The sequence below is a fragment of the Rhynchophorus ferrugineus genome, unplaced genomic scaffold, assembly GCF_030347505.1.
Source record: "Rhynchophorus ferrugineus isolate W39M unplaced genomic scaffold, kcgeb_rfMv2 rfM1, whole genome shotgun sequence".
NCBI classification, from domain to species: Eukaryota; Metazoa; Arthropoda; class Insecta; order Coleoptera; family Curculionidae; genus Rhynchophorus; species Rhynchophorus ferrugineus.
The window spans coordinates 11,879,527-11,899,730 of NW_027472580.1; the positions used below are offsets into that span (position 1 = coordinate 11,879,527).

The 20,204-nt window shown below is 31.3% G+C and overlaps 2 protein-coding genes across 5 annotated transcripts in view; one reads left to right on the top strand and one right to left on the bottom strand.

The window, feature by feature from the left end:
- LOC143204355 (facilitated trehalose transporter Tret1) overlaps positions 1 to 20,204 on the bottom strand; it is a 105,735-nt gene that overhangs the window by 41,145 nt on the left and 44,386 nt on the right. The gene's annotated exons all lie outside the window — the stretch shown is intronic.
- LOC143204417 (globin) overlaps positions 18,606 to 20,204 on the top strand; it is a 47,369-nt gene continuing 45,770 nt past the window's right edge. The window contains exon 1 of one of the 4 annotated variants that reach the window (XM_076416978.1): positions 18,606 to 18,744. The gene's annotated coding sequence lies outside the window, so the exon portion shown is untranslated. The remainder of the gene's footprint in view (positions 18,745 to 20,204) is intronic. The other 3 variants (XM_076416949.1, XM_076416960.1, XM_076416969.1) reach the window with 3 other exon arrangements.

Below are 20,204 nucleotides of genomic sequence, written 5' to 3' on the forward strand. Positions count from 1 at the left end.
TACCCGAAGACGTCTATAAGTCATACAAAACAACTGATTTCCTATACTTACAGTTTAATCATTTGAATATTCATTAACTTTTCTATGTAGTTCCAGATGACTTTGACTATATTTTCTAAGAGTTTTTCTATTTAGTTCATGATAACACTATAGGGTATATCTTCTAATAGCTTTTTAGGTTTGTCAGTGCGAGTGGTGTAATCTATCTGTCAATGTTTTGTCAACTGTTTTCTAGGTCTATCTATTATGAGATGTCATTTGTCTTTTCGTCATAATTCGTCACTTTTATGAGATTTAAATGTATATAATGTATATGTCTTTTTTTGTACAAATATTTTTTGTGTCCAGACAATAACGAATACAACAAAAAATGAATTATCCAAATTGGTGCAGATGTACTTAAATGATGTGCATATATAGTCTATTAATGCGTAATGGATATTTGTGACGTCGAAATATTGTAATGTTGTCTCATTAACTCTGAGTTTTAGATCAGTTTGGCTTTGACATACAAAAAATTCTAATCTAAATAAAATAATTGAACAAAAATGCTGTGAAATATAATTTATTTTAACATAATAGCATATCTAACAACTACAGTTAATTATACTGCCAATAATAATAAATATTTGTAAAATAATAATTTGTAGGTAAGAGTTAAAATTTATTATCACTATTTTTTTCAAGAATTTTTCATATATCTGACAGCCAGTCGCCGTCTGGTTGTCAGATGTACGATAAATTATTCAAAATATTAGTTATAATTACTACAGGTTATAAACCGGGAAACATTATTTTAGCCTTTTGATTATTTTGATAATGTAAGTCGCTAAAACAATAGATATTCAGGGTCACAAATTGATTGCGGCTTTAATAGGTTATTTCGAAAAGGAAGGAGAGATAATGAGATAATTCCGCTAGGGAGGTAATTATTGATGATATTAAATAATATAAGTCCCTACAATTTTATTGAAAATGTTTTTAGCGGATTGCTGCCGATAGGGCTAAATATTACAGTGAGGACTGTGAATAACATCGCTCACAAAATGAAGAATAATCCGTTAGATTCATCCAAGAAAATCAATCAAACAACCAACAAAGTGGGTGACGAATCTTGACCATCTTGATATTGGCTCTATTTGAGACCAAATATATGAAATGTACAAGAACAGTAAGTACACAAACTATTTTATCGATATAAACATAATTTGATAAAATTATTTTAGAGAAAATTGTCTGTTTGAAAAGTATACATAAAATAATTATGGACATGCAGCTATTTGAGGGATTTAAAACATCTTTTTATACACTCTTACAGGGCATAGGGTTTAAATTGTGTAAAGATAACCTTCGGAGAGGTTTAATAGAACTTCCAGACATTACCTTAAAAATGATTAAATTTTTAAAGACATAAAATAAGACCAAGGAAGATAAACTATTTGAATTTGTGTATCTGGATGAAACTTGGATATTTCAAAATGGTTCATTGTGGCACTCTTTGCAAGACGGTAACAAAAAAAGTGTAAAGACAACAAATGTTGTTGGAAAAAGGTAAAAGTTACAATAGCATTCGATTAGATTTTGTTGATTATAAAATGTATTATATTTATTAATAATTAATATATTGCTGGTCGAAAAGGATATTCAAGCATTGTCAACCATAACACTTTGGGTTTGGATGGACCCGATTAGATATACAGAGGAACTAATTGATAAATGGTGGAATTGTGAACATGTTTTAGACAGATTAGAAATTAACAGTTTAGTGATTGAATTCGACAATGACTGGGAAAGTGAAAGTGACTGAAGGAACTGACTGAATAACTGTAGAAAATGATATTGTAGGGCGTGAAAAATTTGTGTGCACATATATGATTGGAATTGTTCAAAATTAAACATGAGAATTAGGTTATAAAGTATGAGGAGAGAATGAATACTAACTGTTTTGTGGATATGGTAAATGCATTAGACAGAATTCAGTGATTAATTTTATGAAGAATGGTGTACACAGATAGTAGCAGAAGAAATAAAATATTCAGTAATACCAAGATGACTTGACAAGTAAACACACCATTGAAGGAAACAAGAACTAAACGAAAAAAGTAAATATCCTCTCGAATGAAAGTAAAATAAGTTTCTCAGATATACAATTTTTAATTAGGCAGATTATGGTAGTGGTATTCCCCTGGATGCCTCCATAAAAAGACGCGCCTAGAAACTCTACTTCATGGATGGTGTGGAAAAGAGTTAAATGTAAAAAAAAACAAACATAACCTATACACTATTATAGCTGTGTCTTAATGGTAGTTTTAAGTCCTTCGAAATTATAAGTATTAGATTTACTATAATGTTAAAATAAATTATATTTCATAATATTTTTGCTCAATTATTTTATTTAGATTAAAATTTTTTTTGTATGACAAACCCAAACTAAAACTCAAGTATCCATGATGCATTACTAAAAAACATTGAATAGACTATATACACATCGGCGATTCATTTTATTCATGTAAATTTATATAGATTATTTTTGAAAAATATTTCTCTTCGCATTTTTTCGGAAATCAGTTTTTCCCAATCCATTTTAATCATGAATGCACTGTAATAATTAAATTTTTTTGATTATTTTGTTATGAAACACGAAATAAATAAAATGATAAAATAGATGGTGTTCTATGAAATTATACAACAATCTAATATATAGCATATCTTAAATAAATACAGAGATATACAAACAATAAGTTTTAAAAATATACATTTTAATAGAATGTGTCCAATTTGTTAATAATAGAATTGTTAATAAATAATATATTCTTGAAATTTTAGATGAAATTTAACCACTCGAAATTCTTGTTTGTACAACGGTGCCTATTTTAATGATTGGCCAAGTTTACTAACCTTTTCATGTCCCTTTAACCTTTGCCTCGTAGAAGTTTCAGGTCGATTGTGGAGTGAACTATGCTTTTGTCTCCTTGTTTCTGTAGTTGTGGATAACCTATTTTAAACTTTTCAGTTAGCCTTTCGAACAATTTTTTAGTAAATTATAATTTTTGGTACTGATGTTAAGATTCTTGTGATAAGAATAAATATTAATTTAAATTTTCTAAAGAGTATTTAGAAATTTTAACTCATTAAACAAGTCCAAGACCTGTATAAACCGCCAGCTTATTTAATACTATATTGTAAAACCTTGAGTAAAATGGGTGTTATTCATGAATAATTTACTATTATTTATTTGAGGTTTTACAAGCATATGGTACAATAAAAATTACTGTCGAAGAATGCCGGAAGTATTATATTTCGGGGTTTGGAAAATGAAACTTAACTTTGTTTATTGTTGGGCATTTTGTTCTTAAATTTAACTTGATATGTTTGAATCAAGTATTGGAGAATACCGAAGAGGAATAAAAAATAATATATTCATCGTAGGATCGAAAATGCGAAATTGCAGTAATTTTGTATCCTGAAAATATTGCCATATGACCAGATATTCCTGCCTTTGAGGATGAACAAAACGAAAGGATGAACATAACGAAAATTGGACGGTTCGTGGATAGTTTTCAACGATGAAGCATATTTCTGTCTTGTTGATTCTCAAAAATAGCTTTAGATGAGAATTCGCCACATATGTATTGATCAGTTTACATGTCAAATCTTGTAAGTTATATTTTAGTGTATTATACGTTTTATTCTGCAACGTTTATTAAAATAAGCGGTCAGTGAAAGCTTTCAAAACAACAGAATTGTTTATTGTTTCACAAGCGACAGTATGCACGGTGACAACATACTCAAAACATAGTAAAATATTACTAACTAAGAGGAATAGAGTTAGCTGACGGAGACTGACGAATATTAAAAAGGATTACGGCCAGATAAATAAAACTACAGCGGCAAATGTTATCAGAACAGAACTCAAGATTTACTTGAGTAATGTTGTTTCAACAAAAACAGTCTTGGCAATATTCATGGAAAGGCTGCGTTTGCGAAACCCTTTCTAACGGCCTCCTGCAAAAAAGAAGAAGAGGAAGAAGCAGTATGGGTTTTGGTCATACATTTAAATATGGGGAAGGTTCTGTTATTATATGGGCGGCAATATCGTGATATTCAGCCGGTCTTCGTATTAACATCACTAGTCAGATTACTAAAATGATTCTCTTATATCTCATAGCAAATATACTGAACCAAAAAGGCTCAATCTTGGTTTGGAGCATCAGAATATCATTGAGCATCTTCCCTAGTCAGCACAATCACCAGACCCCAGAACAATTGAACCCTTATGGGGAGTTTTAGAGCAGAGATATGTTTACTTAAGAAAGACATTATATGTAGATTCTGAAAATTGAAGGAAGCACTGTTAATGGAATAAGTAATACTGGAATAGATTTTCACAATAACCAGTTCTTTAAATAAAAACCGTTGCGATTTATATGCTGTTCCAATACTTTTGAATAATCAACGAATTTCAGAATAGAAACCTCGTTGAAGACTTCCGTTTTAAAGAATTTGAAAATATTAGTCAAAAATGTGTGTTAGAAGCTAGTGACAAATCGTCATTAATAAAACTACATGTATACTAACGTCAAATAATATAAAAAAATGGTGGTTTAATGATCTTATTTAGGTCTTTCTTTCAAAATCTATGAATAATAAAAAAAGAGCTATGAACAACCAAAGTCTATAAAACTTCTGAAATCGTACCTCAAAGACAGACATTTTAGTGACAAATAGGGTGACGAATACACTGACCTACACCCAATATATTTGGGTGTTCCGCAGGGCAGTGTTCTTGGCTCATTGTTATATCTATTATATAAAGCTGACCTACCAACCTCAAGAAATACTACTGTTGCAACACATGCTGACGATACAATGGTTTTATTATCACACAAAGATCCAGTATCAGCCACAAGAAACCTCCAACTTCATCTGAATGTGGCGTATCAAAGCAAATAAGACAAAATCTACACATGTGATCCTTTGTAGAAGAACATGTCCCTATGTAAAATTGAATAATCATGAACTTCCGTAAGCAGACAAAGTTAAATATTTGGGAACGCATTTCGATCGACGTTTGACATGGAAAAACATATAGTGACAAAGCGCAAACAGCTTGGGGTTAAACTAAACAAAATGTACTGGCTGATAGGGCGTAAATCTATATTATCATTAGATTACAAGGTGTTGCTGTATAAGTCATTATTTAGGCCCATTTGTATCTATGGTATTGAACTGTGGGGTACTACTAGCAAATCTAACATAGATATCCTCCAAAGATTCCAGAATAAAGTGTTGTGAGTCATCGTCGATGCCCCATATTACGTGTTCAATAAACTGATTCAACGCGATATCCTCGTAGAACCCATAACGAGTGTGATTCGGAGTGTTAGTGCGAAGTATTCTGAAATACTATTAGTGCAAACTACCATACGAACTGATTAATAGACACATAGAGTGAGATTCAATAATCTCTAGAATAAGCTAGAATAGTTTTTAGAGTAAGTTAGGATCGACTTTAAAATAAGTTAGAATAGTGTCTTGAATAAGATTTAGATTATAAGTTGTTCAGTAGATCACTTACTGAAGTGGTTTTCTACATGTCAGGATAGTTATATTATATAACTGAAATCATATAATAATACTTATTGCCCACCAGCAGATTGTTGACGTTCTAGGAGATTAATAAAAAGAAGCATCCCTTGATTTGAATACAATCTGTTCATTCGACTAAAACCGATGTCCTCTAACCGATTTTTTATTGTAGTGAATATCTAGAAGGTTGATGGAGCTAAGGCAGCCGAATAGGCCACATGTGGAATAACATGAATTGATTCTTTAATACAGTGCAAACGCAAATTCATTCTTAATGAACTATATCTTATTTTTTAATAATAGTTTTAATTGTACGTTTTATAATACTTTTATAATAATGTTATTTTTTATTCGGGGGATGTTATGATATATGTTAACTTTAACAGCGAAAATACAGTAATTTATTAATGAAAACGGCTTTATTATTTTTTGAAATATTCTCCATGATGATCTATACATTTTTGCAGGCGCTTGAATCAATATTCATAACACTTTGGCTTAAAAATATGGGTTTTCAATATCAACATCAGCTTGTTCAAGCACCGATTTTCACATGATGTTTGAGAACTTGCATTGACATGGTAAAGAATTATTTTTCGTTGTCGCTTCTTTTGTCGTATTTTACGAAGTAGTTCGGGTAAATAAATTGTTGTGTATAGTTTTAAATTCTCCGTTCTACGTTGCTATAAGTTCATGGTTGCCATATGTCTAGTTATTACGTAGGAACTGGCAATGGTTTACTAATAAGTTCGTCGCGCACGAATCACTTCTATCGGATTTGGCTTGTCTTGGAAGACTCATACAGTGGATTGTTGTTTTGCATGTTGCTAATTAAGACATAAAAAATCATAGCACGAAAATGTTCACGAGTTAACTTGAATAAAATATTTCGTTTCTCAGGTCTCAGAAAACAACAAAAGTTGTACTCAAATGACAAAACGTTCTAAAGCAGGTTATGGTTATAAAGGTCAAGCTTCCAGTTGAAAATCTCAGATATGTCAATCGCACATTGTGCCTTTAAGTTTTACAAGAGTGGTGATTGGGGGCCGAGGTCGTAACAGTGATCATTCATCATTGCACCTAATTCTGTATAAATAATTAAAATTGCACCATTTAAAAGCACAAATGGTGCGACCCAGTCCGAGCTTTATTGGCCAAATCAAGCGCATTTTAGCGCTTACCAAAATCTTGTATTTGGATGAAGCTTATTATTATCTTAATGGGCATGTAAAAAACAGAACTGCCGCTAGTGGATTGCAAGTGGTCCGAAATATATGTATCAGCAACCCTTCCATTCTTCTAAAATGATCGCATGAACTGCTATATCTGCAGTCATGCCGACAGCAATCAAGCTGACAGTCTGAACATAACATTGCAAGAAATGTAACTATTTTATAAAATTCGTGCAAATATTCAAACAAAGCACAAGTCTTATATCCTATATGTTATTAGAAGATTACAAAAGGAGATGACCAGGTCGATCCGTGTCATTGAAAAAGATTGTTGAACTCTAAGATGGTTTGGTGCTATCAGTAGGTGATTTTAAAGAACCTGTTTGTTTGAGAATAATAAAAAAAGACGTGGGTGCAACCACTTTAGGTTTTGGTCGGTGAATTTCTTTCGGTTAGGGCTTTGTGGTATTTAATGGGGACTATGCTGCCTTTTCTTCGACGCTTTTTATGGCCCACATTAGAATATATTTAGTTTTACAATCAAGTCATATATCACCAGCTTTTTGTCAACAGTATCACTAAAAACAACAAACCACAGTGCATTATTAGAAATTATTAGACGAGTTTCCCTCGTAAAACCATTATGGTGATCAGTAGTGAAGGACAGCAAAAAGAAAACAGTTATGCAATTAAAAATTCGTTTTTCTCATTTATTGATGAAGGTTAATTTCTTCAAGATATTGGATCTGAAAAGTTACATCTCTTAGATTTTATTGGCTATTGGAAATGTAAAATGTAAAGTATCAATGCGAACAACTGTAAGTAACTCAACTGTTAAATTCGATGGTTTTGACATTTGTCTACAAAAATAATAGTTTTTCATTTAGTGTTATTGAGTTATTCAGCATATATAGACGTTAGTCATAGAACGCAGAAAATTATTCATTATTTTTGTTGTTTGAAGTCCATCAAACATTTTTAAAAATGTATGATGATACTGCTCTGCCGTATATCAATTATCGATATTCGATTTCAATAATTTAATGATGATTCTGATGTCAGTGTTAAACCACGTGCTAGACAATCAAATATTTTTAAAGACAATGAATTATAAGACTTTTTGGATGAAAATGTAGATTAAGCTCTCAAAGAACTTTCAGATAACTTGATGAACCAATACTTTCTAGACGTTTACATGCGATGGGAAATAGTCAAGAGGAAGAATAAACGGCATCACCGAATTAACTGAAAATTGAATTTTGAACCGTTTTATAAACGCAGTTTTCAGCCTTTGTGCTCACAAAAACCTTTATATAGAAGTTTTTAAGAGGTCTTTTGTTTGTCTACCGTTTTTAACCCAATTAGTTATTATCCCGATATGCCTGCTATACCGATTCATAGTTTTTAAATATGCAACAAGTACAATCCAACAATTAAGTCAAGAAAAAAACGTGTTTTAATTAAATAAAAATAATATAAACCCTTATGGACAAGCGTAACTGAGTAACTAACGTAATGAAGAATAATTATCCGCATGGCAGTTGAAATGTATAGATTGTTTACAATTTTAGAAGTCATTTGTATTTGAAGTTATTTTGAACTAATAAAAATAATTTCTATAAATCGACATTGCATTATACATATCGTTGATTAAATTCATATGTTTATTTATTACACAGTATTTCACAATTTTGCGTCTTTAAACGTTTTTTTTTTAAACCATAACTTATTCATCATATTTTTCAGTCTGGTATCGTAATACTTTTCCCTAAAGTACAAATACTCATGAAGTAGCATTCCTCGAAAAACCTTTATTTAAGATATCAATTTAAAAAATATTGGTTTATAATATCACTATCAATGACAGATTACCTGAAGCAATGTAAACACCAAGTAAAATGTACTATTTTCAATTAAATGAAATAAAATATAGTTCTATTTCACTCTATTTATTTCATCAATACTATTAATATACCACATATAATATAACTTAAATACCAAACTCGACAACATAACAATATGTATTAAAAATAAATAAAAATTGTTATATAATATTGAGGAAACTCTATTTAATTAATTTTAAATAAAAGCATATTAGCTCTTTAATATAATTAAAATCAAAAATTAATGCCAATAATATTACGTAGCATTAAACCATGATGTGTCATATGAGCCATTATTTTAGTCAATTCACGTGAGACGTATTTACGAGAATTTATGAGAATTCTCATACTTGTTGAGGTAACGATTTAAACGATACGGTTGTTAGAAGATATTAGAAAAAATAAATTAATCGAATGACACTAATTATGAAGGGAAGATGAGATCTAGTACTACTTTGATAATGAATAAAAACTGTAGAACTTTCACAACTAGTAGATACATTGTGAAATATAAAACGTTAGTTTTTTAATTAATTTTATTTTTTTAGATTGAGAGATCATTGATGTTTTGTTGCTTTTTTCGACATAAATCAGACCTTTAACAAGTAACAAGGTCTATCATAATTGAGTGACATACAAATTTATAAAACCACTTCTGCATGCATACTGCCATATACTCTTATCCTGTCTCAATTGAAGAAGCTTTATAGTTAAAGGTAAAGGTGATTATTCTGCCTTAAACTGGTTTTTACACATAATTTACACTGCGGACCTTCTTATTAATGAGGTCAGGATAACGTTCAATATACTGCTGACCTTTCAGTAAACTCTAGCCAAAAACTACTTCATACCAATTTCGATACCATCTAAATAAAACAGAGTAATTTAAAAGTTGATAAAAAAGGTAAACCAAACCAAATCCACTCATGTAACTTGCACTTATCATTAAACCAATCTGCATATACAGTATTTAACTATGTACGTAATAGCACGATCGAGCATAAGTAACAAATTCACTTACCTATAAGTCAGCATATTCTAATATTTCAGAGAAGACTTGCAACTTCACAAAAGAGGTACTACATGTAGTACAATGTTAAAGAGATGTGACATTTCTGGATTCAGAGATAGATTTTCTAATAATAAATAAAATCATATAGAAAAGAACCAACCATACCTTTTTACCATGTCAGAATAAATCACTTTGTAAAAACCTAAGAATTAGTTGGTCCAGCTCCTTTCTCATTTAATTTCACGTAATATGTAATATCTCCAAAAAACCGCAACAAGAAAGAAATGGAATAATCTAAAATACGTTTGTTTGTGATGTTTCAATAAAAATTATTCTACTAAAATCTTTATATAATATTTAGATCAGTTCAGAAATTACGACTGCTCCACAACACCGCACTGTTATGGTATCACACATTTTTGAAATTAGTTATTTTAGTTATCACTCATTTTTATGACCTAACTTATGAACCATAAAGAAAATAATAACAGGTCAATTGAAAAGTCCCCCGCTTACCATCGTAAAACACATTTTTTCGGCAAAATTAGTTTTTTTATTCAACATAATTCCCTTCAAGGGTGATACACTGATTATAGCAACCCTCCAACTTTTTGATACCATTTTTGCAGTACAATTTGTCTTTTGCTTCAAAATAGGGTTCAGTTTCGACGATCACCTCCTCATTCGACGAACATTTCTTCCCAGCGAGCATTCTTTTGAGGCCTGAGAACAGGAAATACTCGCTTGGAACCAGATCTGGAGAATACAATAATCCATAGATGCTTGCCATCGTTTTCACTGACATGTGACACGGTGCATTGTCTTGGTGAAGCATCACTTTCTTTTTCTTCAAGTGCGGCCGTTTTTCGGCGATTTCGTCATTCAAGTGGCCCAGTAACGCTACATAATAGTCACTGTTGATCATTCTTCCTTTTTCATGGTAGTCAATGAAAATTATTCCATGCGCATCCCAAAATACAGACGCCAGAGCCTTGCCAGCCGATTGTTGCGTTTTTCCACGCTTTGGAGCGGCTTTGTCGTGTGCAGTCCACTCGGATGACTGCCGATTGGACTTCGGAGTGAAATGATGGAGCCATGTTTCATCCATTGTCTGGGGTAATCGAATCATGAACTCGTCGTTGTTTTTCGACAAAACTGAGCTCGCGCGGCACCCACTTTGCAGAGAGCTTTCTCATACCCAAATATTCGTGAATGATATGATGTAAACGGTCAGTTAATATCTTAGAGTGTCTGCTATTTAATTTAATTTTAATTTGCGGTCATTCGAAATCATTTTGTGAATTCTTTTAATGTTTTTGTCGGTAACAACCTCTTTTGGGCGTCCACTGCGTTCACCTTCTTCGGTGCTCATTTCACCACGTCTAAGCTCAACTTAACAATCCTTGATAGCCGATTTTCCTGGGGAAGTATCCTGAAACTCGGCATCAAGCCAAATTTTTGGTTCAACTGTATATTTTCCCGTTAAAAAGCAATATTTTATCAACATGCGAAATTCCTTTTTATCAATTTTTTTCACAATAACAAAAGATGCTTCACTCAAAATGCTATAATTCACAAACTAACGATCCAACAGCTGTCAAATTTATACACGCATCTTTTGAGGGTTAGAGATAACTAAAAAACATATGGATTTAATTCTAGTTGCGCCATCTATGCGTCAGGCCGGGGACTTTTCAATTGACCTGTTATATGTCCACACTTGATTAGTAAAATATTGAAATTTATTTCGAAAATATTAAAACGTATTAAACAACACAGGAACGTACATTTTCAAAACAATACCCCTAAATAAATAAATATAATTTTTGTCCACTATTAGTTATATTTTTTGTAATTTGCCGAATGACATAGTCGATGAACAAACTAGGCTAAATTATCCTTTATATAATTTCAATACTTTTGATAATAAAACATCAACCTCTTTTATTGACAATTTCGTTCGATCTCGGTTGATTGAACAAATTTAAATTATAATAACCATATGTTCTCTTGGAAAAAGACAAATACTTTATTCATAATATATTAAAGAAAGTATTTATGCGAGATTTCTTCGAATGACCACTAGTGTAGCAATAGCGTGATGTAATACATAATCAACATACAGAGTTATGAAATAAGTAATTGTATTGTTACAACCAAATTATATTTATATAAATTATATATATATATATATATATATATATATATATATTTATATATATTATATATAAAAGATAAAAGAGATAACCAAAGAAAAAATATCACAGTGCAATCCGTAGTCAGTATAAAACTAGTCTCTACTAGTCGTATAATATAAACCCTCATAATAATATATACATATAATAATAATCTCTATAGGGATGGACGTGGACGTTGCCCCATCTGAACAGCTTATGGTGGTTAATAAAATTATTCAGTCGAAACAGTCGATAGTCAAAAACAAAACCAGCGACTGAAAATAGTGATTACTATTTCCAGTGAAATGCACGGTTCAATTGTTTTTTTCAATTCGCGATGTCACGTACGATGTCGTACGTACGTTAATTTTATAAGAGCTTATATTTTCCAAGGGTAGTATAAGCGAGACGGATCTGTACATATCTTCACGTACTGACTTTAAAAAGGAAAAGGAAAAATCATGACTAAATACTATTAACATGCAATTAATAATTTTATTTTAAACGAAGTAGAATTACTTTTTTATTTGAATGTTCTTTGAATCTGTAAAAACGAATGACTTTTTTTATTGAATGGAATAATACCCCACGAATGTTTTATCGTATTTTTATATGTTAGTTGCTATTTTTAAATAGTATACAATAATAAATATTGACAATATAATAGAACTTAAGAAGCAAAAACAAAGATAGACAATAACCATAAATACTAAATAAAAATTAAACATATACCTAATCATAGAAAAAAAAATCCATGACATATTTAAAAATGATCGCACAATAACTAAATAATAAAGTAAATGCTTTATTTATTATTGAACGGAAATTATTTTAAGAAAAATCGAGAGGGTAATCGAAATATTGCCTATTGTTGCCATAAAAACAGTCAAAATTATTTTACTATTGATCATTCACAATTTTAATCTTGTAATAGGGTACATTACATTAACAATCTTGAAAAATATCGTTCCAAAATGCTGCTATATTAATATACAATATATAGTTATTTATAAGCAAACTACCAAAAAAATCATAAAACTATATATATTACATGTAAATCTATGTAAGCATAAATTGGGTACATTTTTGTCAAGGTCGTGGCTATGACGACACAGCCAGAACGTTAAAAATCACTCGAATGAAACTAGTAGAACTAAAAATAGTAACTAAAACTACACGACTGAAACAGTCGATAGTAAATAGTAACAAAATCAGTCGGACTGAAAATAGCGACTGAAAACAGTCTACTGAAATAGTCTCTGGTAAAAAGTAGTAAAATCAGTCGAGCCAAAAATATCCACTGAAACAGTTGATAGTAACAAGTAGTCAATTACTAAACAGTCGATAGTCGATTTGAGTCGATAGTTCTCAACGCTAAAAATTATATTTGAGTATCACTTGTACCTCCACCCGCCAGTTTAAGTTTACTTGAATATCTTCGAAAGGGCACTGTTTCTGCCAAAATTTTCATGGTGAACCTCTGTGGAAGTTTTGGCGACTCCAACTTCTAAAGGTCTAGGGCCAAGAAACTGAGCTACTAATCCGCTTTTGGTGGCCGTTCAGTCTGAACTGCAATCTTCTGTACAAATTCCAGTAGGCTATGTTACTTCAAAGTAATTTCAGTCCGCCTTTGGAAGCTTTACACCTTTTGAACTTGGATGCATGTACCGGCAATCCACGGGTTAGGGGTGTTTTTAAAGTTTTAAGGTTTCTTACTTGGCTAGGTGTCGTTGAGCACCTTCAATGCACTTTTGTGATGTTACAGCGTCAGATGTGATACTTTTGCCTGAATTCCACTTAACTACATCAAGAAATGCTTCAAGTAACTGCGGAAACATTGCCAATCTAACGCCAAGTTGTCTTTTTTCTTAACAAATAATTTGATTCCGTTAATGAATGAATTCAAAAGAGAACAGCCTTGGATTATTTATGATTTCGTGAACCTATGATCTCCCTAGAATTCTATCAACTGTGCCAGTTATAATATGTGAATGGGTTTAGAAAACAAAAACTGTTAATTTAGTATAACAAATTAATTAATTTTGTGTTTGGGGCCAGTCACCTTCTTTACATCCATGATCTCCACACAACATTATATAGCACAACTGCCACCTTTGTTGATGATACGGAAATATTAGCAACAACAGAGACAGCAGAAAGCTCAACCCGAAAACTTTAATCTGCCCTTGATAAAGTTCATAAGAAATGACAAATTAAATTAAATGAATCAAAACTGACATTCGTAGATTTCACAACTAAGAGATCTCCACAACGTGTCTTCATTAAAGATACGCAATTGAGGATGCCAAAAGATTGAAATGTTCAGATTGAAAGAGTATATAAAAAAGAAACGTGACGAACTCATTATCAATGTTTTGGTTGCTTGACCGAAACTCCGAGTTATTTACAAATATATTTTACTAGTTGACCCAGCAGACTTCGTAATGCCTCAGTCGATAAATAAAAGACCTAATAATCGATAATTAAATAAAAAAAGTGCTCGGTGTGAACGAATTTTTATTATTATTTTCGATTAATTACACATGATGTTTCAAACTTAAAAAACAGAGTTTTCCTGCAATACTGGCTATTTATAGGGTTTCAGTTACATATTTACAGATACACACAGTTATAATACAGTTTGCTAATCAATTTAAAGCTTTCTGATAAACTATGTTTTTTGTCTTTTTTATGGTGCGTAAATAAACAAAGATAACGGTTTTCCGACGCGTGAACACGCGACTTATAATTGTCCATGCGCGAAACAGGGAAACTCCAAGTTGATTCCGCAAACTTCCAAAGACTGGCTCTGAGATTTATTTATGGTCATCGCAAAGGCCAGACGCACTGGAAATTGTAAACGTTTAAAATCGAATGGTAAATCTGTTGGAATCATCGGTATACGCGGGATCAATACATCCTCTCCTTTGTATTTTCCCTTTATGATTGACGTTAATCATCCTCTTTTTTACAGCCAGTTTTATACCATTGCAGAGTCGAGGTTGATTAATGTTACACAGCATGATGACAACTGATCCTACTTTTAACTGCAAATTGTGAGGTGGTAATCCAGGCAATTCCAGTGAATTCAAAAACTCCGTGGGATAGTTAACTACGTCGTTTTGCTTCATAATGGTGTCGACTGATTTGAAGGATACCTAAACTGTCCCGGAAGAAAATTATGAATGGTCACATTGAGATCCTCGATATCTTTATTTTTCGCCGCCAATATTGCTCGTTCACCCAGCTAATTATGGTTATTGAACTGTTGCGCTATATCTGGGAAAACACGCTGAATGAGCTCCTCTTTTGAGTTTGTGATGTGGCAGAAATTTGTGGGTAATGTGATGAATCCAGTCGAGGTGTCCACTGCGACTTTATATTATTTCGAATGTCCAACAACTGCTTCACAAACACGTTTGCAGTTTCATCTTGTTGCAAAAATACTCGTATGTTAGTTATTAATTGAAGTGTCTTTACGTACCGCCACAAATTCGATGATTACAGGCATGCGTTTAGATCAGCAGCAGTTGATCGGGAAATAACTAGAAAAATCTGACAAAAATCACCTGACAACAGAATCATGACCCCACCAAATATATTTTGGTTATCACGAAGATCTTTCAACGTTCTGTGTAGTGTCTCCAGGGATCTCTTATGGGCCATTGTGCATTCATCCCAAACAATCAATTTACATACCCGTAGGATCTTGGCGCTATTTTTGTCGATGTTGCAGATTGGTGTTTCGTTGATTTGCATGTTTAATAGTAATTTCAATTCAGAATGTGCAGTTCTAGCAGAGTCGCAGCTATTCCAGATGGAGCCAACGCTAGAGCTACATCTTTTCGCGATCTGATCCTCGCGAAAAGCAATGAAATTAGGAACGTTTTTCCGGTTCCCCCGGGAGCATCAAGATAATAAATTCCACTATAGCTTCTATCAAAGTGTTGTACGCAATTCTTTGTTGTTGATTTAACTGTGGAACATTTGTACGAACTGTTTCCGCCAATGTTTCATTGTCGTATTGTTGTTCTCTTTGCAACTTGTAGTTTAATGTATCGTGCCTATGACGATTGGGTGTTGTCATTCCCATATATCTATATATATATATATATATATATATATATATATATATATATATATATATATATATATATATATATATATGTATATATATATATATATATTTTTTTGCAAATATTAAGACCAATATTTAAATGATAGAATAAAGAGTCGAAATGTATTGTGAATGTGATTTAGTAGTCGTATGTGAACTCTGTCGCGATCTAGAAATTAAGATAGTTATGGACACTATCAGAAGGTTTGCTGATAAAGACTCATCCAAGACTCCAAAATCATGTCAACTCGGAAGCGTTCACGCTTCTAAAGGTGCATAATGTCATTAGGCCTCTCAAACTGAAAACCATCTGAGTTTTACTAATGAAGTGATTCAGGGGAAAATATCTTAGCTGTAGTTATTTGTTAGTATGTTAAGGCAGAGAAAAATAATCCTTTGTTCCACAGTAGTTGTAGAAATTAGTTTAGGCGTCTAATGTTTTTGTGATTGATGTTTATTTAAGTCACATATGCATTAGTTCGTAACATTTAGATAAGCTATCTTATAAGATATCGATCCTGTAAGAGTGTGTACAAAATTAGGTGTGAAACCAGGCGTACTTACGACCGAACCAAATACTTGAAATAAGGAGAGGCAGACGCCAGAACCAGATGGAGTATGTTAAAATTTCAACTATCTAAATTATGGGTGTATAGCTTTATCCAGAAAAGAAAATCGTCATTGGATAGCTCTTGCCCTCCCTAGAAATAATAACTAATCAGATAGTTAAATCAGCCTACTTTTTCAGTATTAGGTACCGAAGGGAAGAGTAAGGGGGGATAAAATTCAATATATCTAATCATTTAACCTAATTAGTCACGAGTCTTCATACATATCTCACAGTTTTACAATCATACAATCTTTACACAGTTACACAGTCTTTACTCAACTCTTCAGGAACCTTCAAAAACATTTAAATAACTAGTCAAGTGAGTACAGTTGGTGCCACTTTGATAGTGTAAAGATTGTCGTTACTAAGCATTTATAGCCGCATACATTTTGTAATTTAAGATTTATTGTAAATAAAGTCGTTTTTAATTAACTTCTAAAAAGGAGGAGGTTATATGTTCGGCTGTATGTTTTTTTAAGTATGTTCGCAGATTTCTTTGTCAATTGTGGGCCGATTTTCATAATTCTTTTTTATTCGAACGAGTGCACCGAGGTGGTCCCATTGGAACCAAATCAGGATTTTTTTTGGGGGTGGGGTGATCTGGAAGTGTAAAAATTGAGGGAACGCGCAAATTTCAAAGGCACATATAACGTTTCCACATATTTTTTATCTAAAATAATCAAATTTTTGTGTAAAATGTTATTGCTGACCTTATGTGACGGAAAATCGGACGGCGTTCGGTGCAAAAGCCATTCATTTTGCTTTTAAAGCTCTCACTATAGCATATAAGACATCTAATATTATAAACGACTGCTTCTACAGTGTAATGGTTTAAGCGTTTAGCACCCTAACGGAGGTAGCCGGTTCGATACCCGGCGGGCATAATAACATTTTGTTGTTGTTTAGTTAGAATATTTATCAAATCACCTAGGCTAGGCAGCCGACACCGGAGCCTGAAGCGCTTCCTATTTTCAATCATTGTTTCTTTATTTCTATTTTTCCTCATATGCGCTACACCTACCCATTGTAATAAAATTACTGCGTAATTTATTGAGTGAATATCTAACACACAAAAAGAAAAATAAAATATTTTTAACAAAAAAATTTAACCGACATCAAAAAATATATAAGGAATTCACTAAAAATTAAAAAATAATCAAACTGAAATTTTTAACGCAAAAAAGCAGTTTAAAATAAAATATGTACATCATAGTCGTTGTAATAACTAAATAAAAATTGACAAAAACCTATATTTAACCTCTCTACTACATGCAATTTATATTCTACTATATACACACAATTTAGCTCAATACCTATCGAAACCTATTTATATATTTACAATATTATGTTAACGGTCACCAACTGATCACTTTCAAGTCGGTGCCGAGCCCAAACAATACAAAAATAATAACATAATTTGAAATGTAAAAAAAGAATGTAAAAAATTGAAATACCAACAATACAAATTTAAAATATTATTATTGTTTTGGTTCGTCGCTGACTTAAAGGTATTCAGTTGGTAGTAGTTAAAATAATATTGTAAATAGATAAATACGTTTAGGTAGGTATGAAGCCAAATTGTGTGTATATAGTTGAATATAAAATACGTATAGTAGATAGGTTAAATAAGGTTCTTTTTTGTTTCTATTTTGTTATTACAACGACTATTGTGTACATGTTTTATTTTAAAATGATTTTTTTTTGTATTAAAAAACTAACTTTGATTATCTTTTAAGTTTTAGTGAGTGGCTTATGCTTATTTATTATAAGTCGGTTCAATTTTTTGTTAAAAATACTTTATTACTTATAACTTTGCCAGTTTTTCTCTTATAATCGGGAAAACAAAACACGCAACATTAGTTTTATTAAATATATTTAAAAAATATGTTAACATTGATACAATATTGACAAAAAATAAGAAATAACAAGTCGTAACCTAATTAATTTTAACATAAAAAACTTTTTGTGTCAAATAATTTTTGTTATCCTGTGCCCGTCCCTGTTGCGTTATAGACTATATAACAAGTAGATTGGACGATTAGTTTATTCACAATTATTCGAGGGAAGTTTAGTTGCATACCGATCTTGGCGCTTATCGGATACAGTTGATGTTCGTCAGTTGGGAACGGGACTAGAAGCTTGTGAAGACAGTGCGAGAAATATACGGAAAAGTTTATTTTGACGGTAAGTTTATATCGTCCGCATTTGTTTGGCGTGTTCGCTTCTTTCTACATCATTTTGTTTATTTTACGCTGGATTTGAGATAATTTCATTTAATGTTTCATTCATTAAATCTGTGTTTTCTAGTTTACGCAGCTTATATTTTAGTATTATTAAATTATAATATATGTATATAAAATTTGCGTGATCAGAGTGTGTCATGAACAATTGTGCGTATTATTATTTGTTTAAATATTGTTAATCGCTATTATGTTTAATTTTTTGGACTTAAAATAGCTTAAAATAGGAGTTGGTGAATCTGGAACTTCAAATATCATATAATATCTATACTAATTTCTTAAAATACTTAGTAGACATGCTTAATTATACTAGCAGTATATTAGAATATATCAGTTATACTATTTTATAACAATTGTATAACGCATGGTTCCAGTTTGATGCCGTTTGATTAAATTTTAGAATAATGTGTTGAAGATGATTATAACATGTAAACATTGACACATAATGGATGTAACTAAGAAGGAAAACTTTAGAGCTTTATATTGGCATTCATAAAATTGACTTTCGTTTATAAGATTAGAAGTAACTAAAGCTATAAAGCTGTTTTGTTTATGTATCAAACTATATTACAGACATTTTTAAAACTATTTTTATGCAACGCGCAGGTCATATTTCACTTCAATTTCATTTGAAAACAAGTACCAAAGTTGTTTCACATTCTAAATGAATTATATTGATTTACATTGATTTATATAATTGTATTATATTTATATTATTGATCAAAAATATTGACTTAAAATTGAGAAATATTTAAAAAATAAAATACTACCTTTTTATTCTTATAATTGATTTATCCATGAATTGAATGTAAGTATTTAAAGGAAAAATATTTAGATTTACTGAAGTTGTTATTGAATAACTAAAAAAGTTTTTATTTTGTTGTTTTAAACATTCAAATTTTGCAGCGCGCGCCAATTAAAACTGAAAAATACTTAAACGAAAAATGAGCTATTTGTGAAATAGAACGCGTTGGAAAATTGGGATGGAATATCATGCTGGATGTTTTTCAGTATATTTCTTGATTTTTATTGTCTCTGTGATTTTCAATGTGATCAAAATTACTAGACCTTTTATATGCATTTTAAGATAATATTTTTGAGGAAAAGTAATTTTAATTGTTTTTAATAGATAGCTTTATTATCTAATCTCTAGTAACCTTTAGAGGGAGGTTAAGTCACATCATTGCCCGTGACACTGTTAATATCACGACATCCTCAATGATGATGCTCTTGGATGGATGTCTTACGAATATATTCCGGGAAAGGAATGAATGAATCTGTTTTGAAAACAAATTATGGCTCAACACATTATTAATAAATAAATATTGTGTATATGTCAGGTGTACAAATTATTTCTACCATCTTATAATATCTTAGAACTACTTACAGAATACAGTTTATACA